The sequence below is a fragment of the Rana temporaria genome, chromosome 11 (genome assembly GCF_905171775.1).
Source record: "Rana temporaria chromosome 11, aRanTem1.1, whole genome shotgun sequence".
Classification (NCBI taxonomy): Eukaryota; Metazoa; Chordata; class Amphibia; order Anura; family Ranidae; genus Rana; species Rana temporaria.
The window spans coordinates 149,632,024-149,649,233 of NC_053499.1; the positions used below are offsets into that span (position 1 = coordinate 149,632,024).

Consider the following 17,210-nt stretch of genomic DNA (forward strand, 5'->3'; position numbering starts at 1 on the left):
TGCTCTGGTCCAAATCATTTGGTGGAGGGGGGATTATGGTGTGGGGGTTGTTTTTCAGGGGTTGGGCTTTGCCCCTTAGTTGCAGTAAAGGGAACTCTTATGCCGCGTACACACGGTCGGAATTTCCGACAACAAATGTTCGATATGAGCTTGTTGTCGGAAAATCTGACTGTGTGTAGGCTCCATCGGACATTTGCTGTCAGAATTTCCGACAACAAATGTTTGAGAGCTGGTTCTCAAATTTTCTATCAAAACTTGTTCCAAGCGTGTGTACACAATTCAGACGAAGAAAGTTCCACGCATACTCGGAATCAAGCAGAAGAGCCGCACTGGCTATTGAACTTAATTTTTCTTGGCTCGTCGTACATGTATTACGTCACCGCGTTCTTGATGTTCGCAATTTCCGACAACATTTGTTTTTAATGCAAACTGTTAGACAGGTTAATTGGGTTGGTGGCAGGCTGGCGAGTTGAGCTGGGAACATTTTGGTTTTGTTTGCCCTTCCATGTGCTCCTTGCTGCGAAATCCAGTAATAGGTGGGGGCAGCGGCCATTTTTTTTTTTGTAATGTTAAAGAAAATGTATGAAGTGCTTTTTCTTTTTTTATTTAAATTGTAAATTTGCTTGTATTGTTATTTTTTGTTAAACGCAGCATGTCCTGAGCTTGTTTTCGCATTTAAACTGCCTACAAGTCGATGGGAATACAATGTGAACACATAACAAATGCATCTCACCCTGAAATGACCTAAAAGAAAGCTTTCTCTTGGTTGCCTTGGACCTGCTTACAAGTTGGACGCTCCTTTACACACAACTTTAACCCTTTTAATGTCACCGCCATTAATAACACTGTATGCTTGGGCAAGTCAAAGGCTTTCAGCAAGAACAGCTTTATCCTCCTATGAGCCCAGGACTTTGGCAAATCATCTCATAATAGCGAGTGCTGGGAATTAGGTGAAATTCTGTTGGCTGATTCCCTCTGCTCTGAACGAATACTTAAAGTGTTACATATAGCCACTGAAGTGACTGGCCTCAGGTGATACACAGAAATGAAACACATCCTCCTACATACAGTAAGTATTGTCTGTTTATGTGCAGCCATTTCTTTTCTACAGTCATTCAAAGTTCAGAAATTACACAGCATTTCTGAGTTTCAGGATGCAGGGGGGGGGGTGGGGGGCAAGGATCTGATGTCTAACACTGTATAGCACAGGACAGGTAGCTGAGTGTAATCTGAGACCAGAGTGGAGGGAAAAGACACCCCCCTACACATTACCATAAGGGAGTCATGCACAGCTGATTGAGGTGGGGTGGGACCAGGGGTCAAGTCCTGGGGAAAAAAGTGTGGGAACTCCCACCCAAGATCCACTCCCCCACCAAAAAAAAAAAATGATACGCTCATATGCATACTTACTAAACCGCATGATTTTTTTTTTTTTCCGACCCACTGTACTTTAGTTTTAGAAATAACTTTAAGCAAGTCCTTTCTAAATCCCGCGATAACTTGCGGCAGACCTCCGCAATGTCTCCTGGGAACAATGACAAAAGCTCCCAGGAGACATTGCGGCATCGAGGAAGTGACGGAATACCCGCACACTACCTGATGAATCCATATACAGGAAGCGGCCAGTGACATGAAGGATTACTAAGGTTCGCCTGCTCCTGACAGTGACTCAAGCTGGGCATCGCCGCTTAGTGAAGGATTGGCTCGGGCGGCTCGGCTGCTCTCAGCTGCTCTAGTCCTGCAAAGGGAACTGCGTTCCCGCTGTGAAAAAAGTGCAGGGACTCTGTTCCCACAGGACTTGAGCCATGGGTGGGACCATCTCCCGGGATTGCTTGGTGCCTGGTTACACTGTCAGAAGTGACTCGTATAGATAGCAGAATAAGGAGAGAGCAGACAGGATCAACACCAAGTGCTATAGACTGAGGGAAGTGGACACTATGGAAAGATATGCTTCTTTCATTTATCATCTCTAGGGTTTACAACCACTTTAAAGAGGAACTGCAGTCTGCTCACATAATTTATAACAAAAACAACTTTGCCATTCTGAAGCTTCCCTCCAACCACTTTGCATATTATTTTATATATACTGGGATTCTGTACTTGCCAAATATGCTGCAGAAATCTCCCTCCACTGAGTCTCGCTGCAACCATTTTAAATGTGGGCAGCTGAAGCCGCTGCCTGTTCACTTCCTGGATTTACACAGACACACAGAGGCACACCTCCAGCTCTGCAGCTCTCATTGGCCCTCTTATGCCTCATCCTCCCTTCCTGGAAAACTCTCACGAGAGAGAAAGAGAGAGCAGTGCATGATGTCATAAGCCTAGGGCCTAGGCTTATGACATCATGCACTGCTCTCTCTTTCTCATTTTTTTTTCTGCCCGTAAATCTCTTATACAGCTCACTTCCTGTTTCTTGTCTGGTCATTTGCCTAGGCCCTAGGCTAATGACCAGACAAGAAACAGGAAGTGAGCTGTATAAGGGATTTACGGGCAGAAAAAATTTATAGATGGAAAGATGAAAAGACTAAAGTCTGTAAGTTGGTTATCACTTAAACCGAGTGCAGCGTCTTGTTAAATCCCAAGGTCCCCTAAGACGATCAGGACCCAGTGCTGGTTATAAGTATTTGCCCTTGACCTTCAGGGCTCTGAATAACTCAATGAGACTTGGATTATCTTTTTTTTTTTTACGTTTTCTATATTCTTTATTTGTTCTATGATACTGTACTGAACTTTAATAAAAACCTTTGTACAAGAAAAAATTACTAAAGTTCTGCGTTAAGTACTTGTGAGTCCCAGATCTACATTAGCTGGACATGGAGGAGCCAACAAGCGTCAAAAAAACTTTACATAGAATGGTCAAATTTAAAACTGATAATGATATCTGCTAGCACAGTACAGACAGGGTTAAATATACTAAATATAACTCCTCACTGTAGTAGCCCATCTGTGCACATGCAGAAAAATAACCGTAAAAGTGTGCAGACATACCAAGGTAGCACACTGGCACCTTGGGATACTTTGCTACAATGTAAAGTAGTGAGTGTATAGCTTGTATAACAGTGTAAATTTGCTGTCCCCTCAAAATAACTCAACACACAGCAATTAATGTCTAAACCGCTGGCAACAAAAGTGAGTACACCCCTAAGTGAAAATGCCCAAATTGGGCCCAAGTGTCAATATTTTTGTGTGGCCACCATTATTTTCTAGCACTGCCTTGACCCTCTTGGGTATGGAGGTCACCAGAGCTTCACAGGTTGCCACTGGAGTCCTCTTCCCCTCCTCCATGATGACATCACAGAGCTGGTGGATGTTGGAGACCTTGCGCTCCTCCACCTTCCATTTGAGGGTGCCCCACAGATGATCAATAGGGTTTAGGTCTGGAGACATGCTTGGCCAGTCCATCACCTTTACCCTCAGCTTCTTTAGCAAGCCAGTGGTCATCTTGGAGGTGTGTTTGGTGTCATTATCATGTTGGAATACTGCCCTGCGGCCCAGTCTCTGAAGGGAGGGGATCATGCTCTGCTTCAGTATGTCACAGTACATGTTGTCATTCATGGTTCCCTCAATGATCTGTAGCTCCCCAGTACTGGCAGCACTCATGCAGCCCCAGACCACGACACTCCCACCACCATGCCTGACTGTAGGCAAGACTCACTTGTCCTTGTACTCCTCACCTGGTTGCCGCCACACACACCTGACACCAAATACGTTTATCTTGGTCTCATCAGACCACAGGACATGGTTCCAGTAATCCATGTCCTTAGTCTGCTTGTCTTCAGCAAACTGTTTGCAGGCTTTCTTGAGTATCATCTTTAGAAGAGGCTTCCTTCTGGGACGGCCATACAGACCAATTTGATGCAGTGTGCGGCGTATGGTCTGAGCACTGACAGGCTGACTCCCCACCCCTTCAACCTCTGCAGCAATGCTGGCAGCACTCATACGTCTATTTCCCAAAGACAACCTCTGGATATGATGCTGAGCACGTGCACTCAACTTCTTTGGTCAACCGCGGTGAGGCCTGTCTGAGGGGAACCTGTCCTGTTAAACCGCTGTATGGTCTTGGCCACCGTGCTGCAGCTCAATTTCAATGGCAATCCTCTTATAGCCTCGGCCAACTTTATGTTGAGCAAAAACAAAATTTCAGATCCTCGGAGAGTTCTTTGCCACGAGGTGAAATGTTAAACTTCCAGTGACCAGTATGAGAGAGTGAGAGCGATAACACCAAATTTAACACACCTGCTCCCTATTTACACCTAAGACCTTGTAACACTAACGAGTCACATAACACCGGGGAGGGAAAATGGCTAATTGGGCCCAATTTGGACATTTTCACTTAGGAGTGTACACACTTTTGTTGCCAGTGGTTTAGACATGAATGGCTGTGTTGAGTTATTTTGAGGGGACGACAAATGTACACTGTTATACAAGCTGTACACTCACTACACAACATTGTAGCAAAGTGTCATTTCTTCAGTGTTGTCACATGAAAAGATAGAATAAAATATTTACAAAAATGTGAGGGGTGTACTCACTTTTGTGAGAGATTGTATAGTGTAGTTCGAAGGTGCGGTCGCTTAATGTGTTGGGATACTAACGCCGCGTACACGCGGTCGGAATTTCCGACAAGAAAAGTCCGATGTGAGCTTTTTGTCGGAAATTCCGACCGTGTGTAGGCCCCATCTGACTTTTTTTGTCGGAATTTCCGACAGCAAAAATTTGAGAGCTGGTTCTCAATTTTTCCTACAAGAAAAGTTCCGACGCACAAAAAAAAAAAACGCATGTTCGGAATCAATTTGACGCATGCTCGGAAGCATTGAACTTAATTTTTCTCGGTTCGTCGTAGTATTGTACCTCACCGCGTTCTTGACGGGCGGAATCGTGTGTATGCAACACAAGTTTGAACCAAGATCCCGTTGGGGAAAAAATCCACGGTTTTCTTGATGGAAATTCCGACCGTGTGTACGCGGCATAACGCATTTATGTTGCAGTATTTTATTTTATTTTTCAAGGCAGGCAAGCTTTGGATAATGTGATTTGGTGATTCTGCCGTAATTGTTTTAGGTTCATAAAAGGAGTGAATTGTAATGATGGGATCACTTTAAAGCGTTTCCCATGCTGCACTGTCGGCGTAGTATTAGAAAAAAAAAGGAAAAGTTAAATCGATTGTGATTCACAATGTTCCAACACTCCATCATCGAGTCACACATGTGACAGAATTTCTGTAACATAATGGGTCTGTCGTGTGTGAGTCCTGCCCTGGATTTAATACAAGGCCCCCCAATGAGAAGGCGATTATTTATGGGTCAGTTCCTTGTGTCCCAGATGTTGTCTGTAGATCAGTAAATCACGGTGGAGATCTCTGTGTTGGCATCCATGAGGGTATATTCTACATTCTGCCGCCTGGCTGTATTAGGGGCACGCTTAGTTTTCTATAAAGTGATAAAATCTCCAGTTTATAATGATAATTCCGGCACTGAATGCAGAGGTCCTCCCTCCCTCCCTCCCCCCATCTCGTGTGCAGCTTCTTCCCAACCAGATCTGCACATGGTACAGCTGTAGCACTAGGTCAATAGCCCGCGGCTCTGAATCTCATTGGGCCCTCGGCGATAGGCTGCTCTTGTTCTATAGCATTCTGGGAGCCGAGATTGAAGTATTCATCATAGAAAAACCTACTATGGGATTCGCAAGGACAGGCCAAGCTCCATTACATCTTTTTTATTTTATTATTATTTTATGTGCGTGTTTATGAATAGCGCAAGGCCTGCTTATGAAGACCGTGGAAATAATTGCTTCCGGTTTCATGCAGTGTGTCTGATTTTTTATTTGTTTTTTACTCTGAAATTGCGCCTGGTTTTCTCGCAATTTCTAAAAGTCTGACAGGGGAAGTGGTGATGTCAAAGTGAAGTGTAACAGACTGGTGGAAATAAAAGGTGTAAAAAAAACTTGCAAATGATAAAATGTAAAAAGTCATCCTGGGGCCGCGTACACACGGTCGTTCCAAACCGATGAGAATGGTCCGACGGGCCATTTCCATCGGTTCACCGCTGAAGTGGCCTGATGGTCTGATGTGCGTACACACCATCGTTCCAAAAACCGATCGGGTCAGAACGCGGTGACGTCAAACACACGACGTGCTGAATAAAACGAAGTTCAATGCGTCGACTTGATTATGATCATGCGCAGGTTTTGAACCGATGCTTTCTGTGCTAACCATCGGTTTGGAGCGATCGGGCAGCGGGCCATCGGTTCGATTTTAAAGCATGTTTTAAAATTTTTGACCGAAGGACAACAGACCGATGGGCTATACACACGGTCGGTTTGGACCGATGAAACTGAACCTCGGTCCATTCTCATCGGTTTTGTCCGACCGTGTGTACACGGCCTGGGAGTTGCTTTTTCTTGAAATGAAAGAGTTGGGGCCTATTCACACCAGAAACTGCACGGAACGTAGCGTTTTTGACGTAGCGCATCTATATGCATTTGACACGCGTTTTAATGCGTTTGCAGTGCATTTGTCTATATGTTTTTGGGCTTGGCATTTCTTGGCTGAACCCCCTACAGACCGGAAGGATCCCCCCCCCCCTTAATCACCAGGACATTTTTGGCGATTCGGCACTGCGTCGAATTAACTGACAATTTTGCGGTCATGCGACGTGGTACCCAAACAAAATTGACGTCCTTTTTCCCCACAAATAGAGCTTTCTTTTGGTGGTATTTGATCACCTCTGCGGTTTTTATTTTTTGCGTTAATAACAAAAATAGAGCGACAATTTTGGAAAAAAAAATTTACTTTTTGCTATAATATCCAAAAATAAATAAAAAAACTAATTTCTTCATCAGTTTAGGACTGTATTCTTCTACATATTTTTGGTATAAAAAAAAATCGCAATAAGCGTATGTTGATTAATTTGCACAAAAAGTTATAGTATCTACAAAATAGGGGATAGATTTATGGCATTTTTATCATGTTTTTTTTACTAATAATGGCGGCGATTTTTAGCGGGGACAGTGACATTGCGGCGGACAGATTGGACACTTTTGTGGGACCATTGACATTTATACAGCGATCAGTGCTATAAAAATGCACTGATTACTGTGTAAATTTCACAGGCAGGGAAGAGGTTAACACTGGGGGGGCGATCAGATGGTTAAATGTGTTCCCTGGGAGGTGTTTCTAACTGTGGGGGGAGGGGACTGACTGGAGGAGGAGAGAGATCGCTGTTCCTAATCACTAGGAACAACAGATCTCTCTCTCCTCCCCTGTCAGAACGGGGATCTGTCTGTTTACTTTGACAGATCCCCGTTCTGGCTCTATAGGTAGTCAGCCGAGCTACATTTTTTATCCCCCCCAACCACTCACCTAAAGAAGTGCATGCAACCACCCAGGGCTGCAAACAATCTGTGCCAGTGATGATTTGCTGCATTTGGCAGGTAGTACTGTAGCAGAATGTGTTCCATTTAAGTGTATGGGGCATTTACAGTGTTAAAGTGGTTGTAAACCCTTCCATATACCCAGTGAAGTGAAGGTGATACTGAGAGATAAAACAAATCCTCCTACGTAAGCTGTACCTGTTTATCTACGATCTTCTCTACATCTATTCAAAGTGCTGAATTTATAAAGCTTGTCTGAAAGTTGAGAAAAAAGGGGACAACGAGCTGAAATTACACTCTGCAGAGCTCAGTGAGGAGAGCTCTGAGAGTTGATTGGATCGAGGAGACAGGCCCCCTTCACACAAAAACAGAGCTGAGGTTGTCAATCGGCTCCCCTGTCACCTTTTTTTCTCTTTGTGTCAGAAGTGACTCATGTTGGTAGCAGAGGAAGGAGAGAGAAGACAAAAATGACACTTGGTGCTCATGATTAAGATAAGTACACACTATAGAGGGATATGCTTTGTTCAAATTTCATGTCTGAGGTTTACAACCACTTTAAATCAGGTGGCGAGGAGGAGACATATCGCTTCCTTGCTGCCTGTCAAATGCCTGCCTGTCAGAGGGGCGGCAAGGGCTGTGGCACGCACGAATGAGTGTTTAAAGCAGCACTGAGATGTACAGGATAAAAAAAAGGTCTAAATTGTATTTTATAAAAAAAAATATTATTATAATATTAATAAGTTCAAGATTTCGTTTTTTTATGATATTCAGCGCTAAATAGATTCAAGCACCATTGTCAGTTTTAGAATGTAAAGCATTCGTGGTAATTATACTTAAAACAGTGTTAAACCTCAAACTAAAAATTCAATACAGTATATTGCAGCTTACCAATCGTGCGACGTGGAGGCTGCATTCGTTTTCCTTTTTAATGGCTTTTGGGGGGGGGGGTGTTGGAGGTGACTTTATATTAATCACTTGCAGACAGCCCGCCCCCAAATTGTACTAAGTACGGGAGGCCTGCACAGGCAAAGCGATGTACCTGTACGTCACTGCCTGCTTCCGGGTTTTGGACGCGTACATGCTGTGATTGTAGACAGCGGAGCCTGTCAGCAGATCCTGGCCAATGATTCATGGCTGGGACCTGCTGATCAGTCGTGTACAATCTAGAGCTGCACGATTAATTGCAATCTTGATTCACAACACACCGGTGCCCCTCCCCCAGGGGGGGTTTTCAGGCTGGTGTAGCTTGATTTTTCGGATGTCCCCATCGGAACCATGGAACAAGTGTGGAACGCATAAGGCGCCGATATCGGAACTGACGTCAGTCAGCAGAGAGCGTGATGCGCTACTGGATGGATGCCTGGGCGAAGGCGGTACCACGTTTCTCTACTACTTACTGCTGCGGTGCTTGATATTCAGTCCTCCCTAGGTCACCATGTCCTCCCTAGGTCACCATATCCTCCCTAGGTCACCATGTCCTCCCTAGGTCACCATGTCCTCCCTAGGTCACCATGTCCTCCCCACTAAAAATATTTGCCAGCACACCATGGAACAACGTAAATGGCGTCCAAACGGATGATTTATTGCATGATCACAAACGTGCAACGTTTCGGAACCACGCAGGGCCCCTTCGTCAGGCATGTCCTGCCTATTTCACCATGTCCTCCCTATTTCACCATGTCCTCCCTATGTCACCATGTCCTCCCTATGTCACCATGTCCTCCCTATGTCACCATGTCCTCCCTATGTCACCATGTCCTCCCTATGTCACCATGTCCTCCCTAGGTCACCATGTCCTCCCTATGTTACCAGTCCTCCCTATGTCACCATGCTGCACAGTGAACACCGCCCACAATCTACATTTCAAAATAGTTCATTTAAAAAAGAAAATTCTATATCAAAGTTAAACTCGACAAGAAAAAAAAAAAAAAATGTATGGATGTGTGTGTATATATATATATATATATATATATATATATATATATATATATATATATATATTTAGTTATTTTTTTCTTGTTGAGTTTAACTTTGATATAGAGATTTATTTTTTAAATTAACCATTTTAAAATGTAGATCTGTGGGTGGTGCATGGAGACATAGGGAGAACTGAGAGAGACTGAAAGATATAAAATATACATACATATATATTGTAAATATTTAAAATATTTTATTTTTTTGAGAATCGTAATCTTTATTCTAAGCAAAAGAATCGCGATTCTCATTTTTCCCAGAATCGTGCAGCTCTAGTACAATCACAACCCAGAGCTCTGTGTTGACAATCAACACACACATAGGCACACATTTAACCCCTTGATCAGCCTAGATGTTAACCCCTTCCCAGCCATTGTCACTGGTGATGTCAGTGTCAGTCAGACCCCCCCCCCCCCCCAGCGTCAGTTAGTTTGGGATTGATTGCCACACTATCGCAGTCCCATTATAAGTCGCTGATTACCGCCATTTTTTTTATTAAAGACATGTAGCAAAATACAATCAATTAAATATTATTATTTTTTTATTGGATATGTTTTTTAGCAGAAAGTAAAAAAAATATTGTTTTTTTTTTCAAAATTTTCAGTCTTTTTTCATTTATATCGCAAAAAAAATAAAAAATAAAACAGTTGTGATCAAATACCACCAAAAAAAATCTCTATTTGTGTGAAAAAATGATATAAATTTTGTTTGGGTACAGCATTGCATGACGGCGCAATTACTATTATAATGATTTATAATAATAAATCATTATGCCTAGTGCCGAATAGCAAATAATTGACCTGGTCATGAAGGGGGTAAAATTTTCACGGAGGTCAAGTGGTTAAAGCGCATCCTTTCAGATAACAGAGTATGCCAAATGTATAGCAGTGTAATTGCTAAATAAATTTCAAGTTAAAAGAATGGTCGTAAAATCTTTAAAAATTGTCGAAATCTATCAAATAGATTTCCTTGCCTTATTGACATGACGGAAGGAATTGCCCAGAGCAGCTTCATAATAGGCAAAACTGTCAGAAATCAATATCTCCCATTAGAAAAAAAGAAAATATCAATTTTCACTTATTAGAAGTAGACCCCAGGATGAGGAGACCGTTCCATCCTACAATCCATTTTTATAAATTTCTTATTGCACTTCCAACCAGAACCTTATCGCTGTCTCCTATCTGAAGAGTCTAAGAATACAGAGTTTTAATATTTAGATTTTAGAGGATCAAAAGTAACATATATAAACAAAAAATTTACGAGACTTGGCAATATTAAAGGCATTTTTTTTAACAACATGTTATACTTACCTGCTCTGTGTATTGCTTTTGCACCTCTTCTTGGGTCCCTCATTGGTGCTCCTTGCCCCTCCCTCCTGCTCAGTTGCCTCCAGAGCAAGCAGCTTGCAATGGGGGCACCCAGGCAGGCTCGCTCCCCAGCATCGGCTCTGCGTGCCGGTTCACACACAGAGCCCTGCCTCCTTTCTCTCCTCATTGGCCTACTGGCTTTGATTAATCTTGAGCCCTTGGAACCACTTTAAAGTGTAAGGCTTCTTGACATGGATACTCCTGTTTGAGCATCTACTTTTTCAGACGTCTTTTTTTTTTTTTTATGTTTTTTCGCACATATGTGTTCAAGCACATTTTCGCGCATGCTCAGAAGCTTGTTCTCTGATTGACAATGTCAATGGACAAATCTGTGTGCATTTGCTGACCTAAAATGCAGATTTTCAATTTTTATTTTTTTTACTGAAGAATACACGCCTGTGTGCATAGACACATTACAATTATTGGGCTGTATTTTAGCTTAGTAAAAAATAAAGCTGTACTGAGCATTTTCAAGCTGCAGTGTGCAAGAGGCCTAAGTTTACTGTTATATAACAGCCTCAATAAGACCCCCTATCCCCCCCCCCCCCACATACCTTTCCTATGAACTAGATGGTGACAACAGTGGACCATGCCTGTGTAATTTGTGTTGGCCACTTGTAGTCTTCATCGGAGGTCTGTGTGACAGAGTGACCCTGCAGGATAGAGACGGGGACAGAACACATACACCTGCACAGGTTGAACTGGATGGACTATTGTTTTTATTCAACCTTACCTACTATAATACTGTGAGAACGTTGTCACCCAATAACATGGAGAGCCCGAACGAGGACCTTTATGGCAGGATCACCTGGTATTTTTTAAAGTCCACAGTTCACAGCCCCCAAGCATGAGCCCCCCACTGAATCGAGAGGTTCTTTTCCCCACAGGATGTTGTGATTTTTTTTTTATTATCCAACGTGGCTGTGTGTGGCTCCACGTCATCCATTCATAGAGACCTCAAGTCCCATCTGCCATTGGAGCACAAGTGCTGTGACATCCATTGATAACTTTCTCCAGGCCCATAACCGAAGGTCCGTACCTCAGTATGGACCTGCAGCTGTAGGAATAGTCTGCAGAGGTCTCTGCATTACACCTGCAATACACTGAATATGGTTGCAATGCTTTGCAGGCTCTAATGCAAAAGAATGAATAAATGGAAAAAAATATTATTAGTCACTGTGGATGAATTTATTATGTTTTTTTTTGCAAAAGGTGGAATTAGCATTTTAAAAAAAAGGTACAGGTAAAAGTACATTCTATCCTGTTAAAGCTTATAGAAGATTTTAGGTCTTGGGTTTCACTATACTAAAATATCAAAGTTGGCTTTTCATTGAACCATTTCCCAGTTCACCATGTGGTGGTCTCTCAAAGTCCAGCCACATTTACAGCCTCTTAGGACTGGCAACCCCTGCAGCAGTGGCATCGCTAGGGGGTGGCTATTGAGGCTAGAGCCCTGAATCTGGGGCCCATAGACCAGAGTCTCTTGCTGTGGGGGTCTCTGCCTAACCAGCGGGTTGTGGCCTCTCTGCAGCCGGGCTGCGGGTGCATCGAGCAGGCTGCATGAGAGAGCAAGGCAGGTAGAAGGGAGAAGAATCAAGCGGGTAGACGAGCAGAGATGACATCATCAACCACTTCATTATATATTACAATAAAACAATAGAAATAATGTGCTTCAATCACCCCGACACCCTGATATCAACCATGGTGCTGTGATGATTGAAGCGCTAACGCCAGCCATTGCCCGCAAAATATTGCCCCCCCCCCCCCCGGCCTGCAAAATGGTTGGTGACCGCTGCTATGGACTCTAGTCCCAGATCTTTTGCAGACCTAGCAACGCCCCTGCCCTGCAGTATTCCGCACCTATGCGGGCGCTGGCCATACAGAACGATGGGCTTCCTGTCTACCTGCAGAGCATGCAATAGGTTACCTGTAGTGCAGAGGTCTCTGGCTCCTGAGAACTCATACATGTTTTTGGGAAGGCCTTGGCAACCTCAAGTGGGAGAAAACTGAGTCTATATCTCATACGTTTATATAAATTCAGTCACTGCCCAGATGCACTGCAGCAGAATTCCATCAGCAGATAAACAGAAAGTAGTAGTTTTCCTGCACTAAAAATTGGGTTTTGGGATCTGGTTACTACTACAGCAACATAGACTCTTTATCCTTTGAGAGTTTGCCCTTTAGGTTAGTGGGTTAGAAGTATTTACCTACACCATCGGTAGAGTCCTGCATCTCAAACGCCCAACCTCCCCCACCACCTTACATACTGGAGCGAGAAAACTGGCTGCAGCCGCAGACCTGGCCTGCAAATCTAATTTTTCATACTTTTTCTAATATATGTCTTCCTTAAATTAATATTTAACTCAAGAAAGAGGCAAGCAAGGGAGTCCGGGGGAGGAATAATTACCTCTTTGGAGCAGAAATGCCTGAAGGACTTTGTACAGAAGACAAGATTTTAAAGGCTGGGGGACGTCAGTAGTTGCAAACTTTCAAAATACAGCATCGAGCTTTTATAATAAAAAAAAGACAGAAGCCGCTCATTATGGGATGCGTGATAAAAGGTGACACCCTAAATACAAAAACTCTGACAGAGGACAGCAAACCCTTGAACATTTAAAGGGACAGTAACCTTTAAAGCCAGCTTTTGTTAAATGGACCTGCTATAGAGAAATACGTATTCACAGCAGATACATTTTATTCTAAAAATTCGATTCAGGCTTTAAAATCTGCAAAAAAATACCCGATGGCCCTAAAAAACTCTTTGTTTAGGCACTTTCTGTATGGCATGACAACGCTCGGTCCCTGCTTTCTGATTGTGCTCCTGAGCCGTTATGGCCCGGACACACGATCCGAAAATCGCACGAAAATTACCGCTTTCGGCACGGTAATCGGATCGTTGGTACAGAGCTTTTGAGAGCCAAAAGTTCATCTGATATTATCTGATTGGACAAACACAAAAATTTGTCTCGTACGATACCAGATCTTACGATTTTCATTTAATCCGTACAGTTTTCGTTCGAAAATAACTTACAACACATGACATCACTTGCGATTTTTTAATTCTGTCATACGAGAACTTTCAACACTTTAGTAAATTCTTCAGGTTCAATATACGACTAGCATGCAAAAGAAGGATTGTGTGTACGCAATGCCAGGACAAGGTCATCTATAGCCCAGGGCGAACATGCAAAATTGCACCCCTCCCCCAGATGTATGAGCCTTATGTGTCAGCAAAGATCCCCAGCCCTATAAAAATATGCTTACCCCCAAAGCATAAATTCACCCTCCTCCCAGTACAAATTTGCCCCCCCTACTGAAATTCCCTCCTTCCCAGCGCACATCTTTGCCCCCCCATCTCCCCAGCTAAAATTCTCTCTCCCCAAATGCCCCCAGCACAAATCCCCCCCCCCCCCCACAAAAAAATTCCTCCTCCAAGCACAGAGCCTTCAAATGTCCTCCTTTGCCCCAATTCCCCATCCCAGTGCAACAGCGCTGAGAAAAAAGTGAAAAAAAATATATAAAAAAACAACATGGCCTTTGTTTACGGTGCACAGTGTTTTAGCAAACTAAAGCCTCGTACACACGATCAGATTATCCAATGGGAATTGTGTGATGACAGACTGTTGTTGGAAAATCCAACCATTTGTACGCTCCAATTGTTGTCTGATTTTCCGCCAACAAATGTTGGATAGCATGCTTTAAAATTGTCCGCCAATAAATGTGTGTTGTCGGATTATGCGATCGTGTGTACATCCATCGTGTGTCCATCGGACAAAACTCCAAAGTACAAACACGCATGCTCAGAAGCAATGCTCACCATAACACAACATTAGCAGAAGTTGCCCAAAGGTTGGAGCTAAAGAGCTGAAAAAACGCATAGTTTTGTGTTTGTTGGCTGACAATTCTTTGCCGTTTGTATGCAATACAAGTTCCTGGCCAACACGTTTTGGAAAAAAGTCCTAGGCTTTGTCCTCGGAAAATCCGATTGTGTGTATGAGGCTTTAGGGGTTGAATTACTAAAGGCAGAGGGCCAGATTCTCAAAGAGTTACGCCGGCGTATCAGCAGATACGCCGACGTAACTCCGAATCTAAGCCCGTCGTATGTTTAAGTGTATTCTCAAACTGAGATACACTTAAACATGCCTAAGATACGACGGCCTGCGCCGTCGTATCTTAGGGTGCAATATTTAAGCTGGCCGCTAGGTGGCGCTTCCATTGCGGTCGGCGTAGAATATGCAAATGAGTCGTTACGCCGATTCACGAACGTACGCTTGCCCGTCGCAGTAAATTTACGCCGTTTCCGTAAGAGATACGCGGCGTAAAGATAAAGCTGCCCCCTAGGTGGCGTAGCCAATGTTAAGTATGGCCGTCGTTCCCGCGTTGAAATTTGAAAATTTAACGTTGTTTGCGTAAGTCGTCCGTGAATGCCGCTGGACGCTATTTACGTTAACGTCGAAACCAGTGACGTCCTTGCGCAATTTACTTCGGGAAATTTTAGGGACGGCGCATGCGCAGTACGATCGGCACGGGAGAACGCGCCTAATTTAAATGATCCACGCCCCCTACCCGGATCATTTGAATTAGGCGGGCTTGCGCCGGAGGATTTACGCTACGCCGCCGCAACTTTTACAGGCAAGTGCTTTGTGAATTAAGCACTTGCCCGTAAAACTTGCAGTGGCGTATGGTAAATGAGATATGTTATGCCGCCGCAGAGATGCGGCGATCTACGTGAATCTGGCCCAAAGAGACTTTGCACTTTGAAAAGTGCAGTTGCACTCTGCAGTCGTTGCTCCAAAGCTTAGTAAATGAAGCAAAGAGTACTCAATCAGGTGCAAGGAAAATAGAAAAAAACGGCAATTTTGCTTGCACATGATTGGATAATGGAAGTCAGCAGAGCTTCTGCTCATTTACTAAGCTCTGGAGCAACTGTTCTTGCAAAACACAGTTTATTTGCTTTTAGTAAATCAACCCCTAAAGGTCGCCCACTTAGGGTTGAGATCTACTTTTAGGAACACACTGTTCAAGCAGGAAATTCCATGTCAATGACCACATTGCCCGTGCCTATGGGCTTTTGTAATTACACATTACCCCCTCGGCATTTCGCACACACTATATATAATGATGAAAGTATGGTAATATTACACCATAGGTCCACTTTAATGGCTCACACATGCACCCTAATGACAGCCAACCTGAACCCCTTGCCATTAACCTTTGGCATTATGTTTGTCAGCAAAGATCTCTGTTTATTTCCCATAAAGACCAATAATCCCTGCTTCTTATTATAAGTGAATTGTAAATCTGCATCTCTTAGTAAAGCAAGATGTTTTCAAGCATACAAGGTATCATGAGTCCTCCCAGGGAGGTTTGTAACGCTCTATCAAGCTTAATTACAGGTCAAAGTTATGAACACAGTACCTGTAATTAGAAGCGGATCATCAATTAAAGCAGAAAACTGGTTTGAGCCCCTCCCTCCAGAGCGTGCAGGAACGTTTCCTGGCCTTGTTTAGGTTGGTGACAGAGGTGACACTTGGATACATTCACAGCAATAATAATAATTAGATTTGCCAGACATTGCAAAAGACAAGGAAACAACTAAAACCTCCTATATATGAGTGTTGGTGCTGCATAGAATAACAAGGGGGATCTTGTTAATTTCCTAGTGTGCAAGAGAAAAAGAAGATTTCTGAATTGGTGTTTTGGCAAGCATACCGTGTTCCCCGAAAATAAGACCTACCCTGATAATAAGACCTAGCGTTATTTACCAGGAAGGCTGCAATATCAGCCCTACCCCAAAAATAAGCCCTAGTTTAAAATGCTTGTAAAAAAAACTATAATCCACTCTATTACAGGAGTATATAATGTACAATATGTGTGTTTCTGTAATATAATTGTGGGGAGGAGAGCTCTGGGGGGTCACAGAAGCGCAGAGCGGCACTAACGAAGGTATTTGGCATAGATATATTACAGAAACACACACATTGTACATTATATACTACTGTAATATAGTAAATTATAGGATTTTACAAGCATTTTAACTCAGTTCACACTGGGGATTCCTGACAGGCAGGGAGGAAGAGGGGAAGAGAAGACAGCACATTACATGGTAAGATCTACCCCGAAATAAGCCCTACTGTGTCTTTTGTTTCCAAAATTAACATAAGACCCGGGCAGGAAATATGGTACTTCCTTTCACAAATTTTATGTAATAAGATTTAAATTGCACACGTATATCCTGTATATGGGCGAAGGTTGGTGGACTCCTTTACGGGCATGATGAACATCCCATTCCAAAACCATGGCCATTAATATGGGGTTTCCCCCTATGGCCAATTTCATGGAGTTGCTACTCTTTTTTTTTTTTTTGTTAATAACATCCTCCACTTTTTTGGTAAGACGATATACAAGAGTTTTGGAGGGTGTCTGTACCCATTTGTGAGGTCAGGTACTGATGTTGGATGACAAGACCTGGCTCACAATCACCTTAGGGTCTACCCC

At 43.2% G+C, this 17,210-nt stretch overlaps 1 protein-coding gene across 3 annotated transcripts in view; it reads right to left on the reverse strand.

Annotated features, from left to right (window-relative positions):
• The window catches only part of KCTD15 (potassium channel tetramerization domain containing 15), a 54,583-nt gene that overhangs the window by 18,083 nt on the left and 19,290 nt on the right, over positions 1-17,210 (reverse strand). The window lies entirely within an intron of this gene.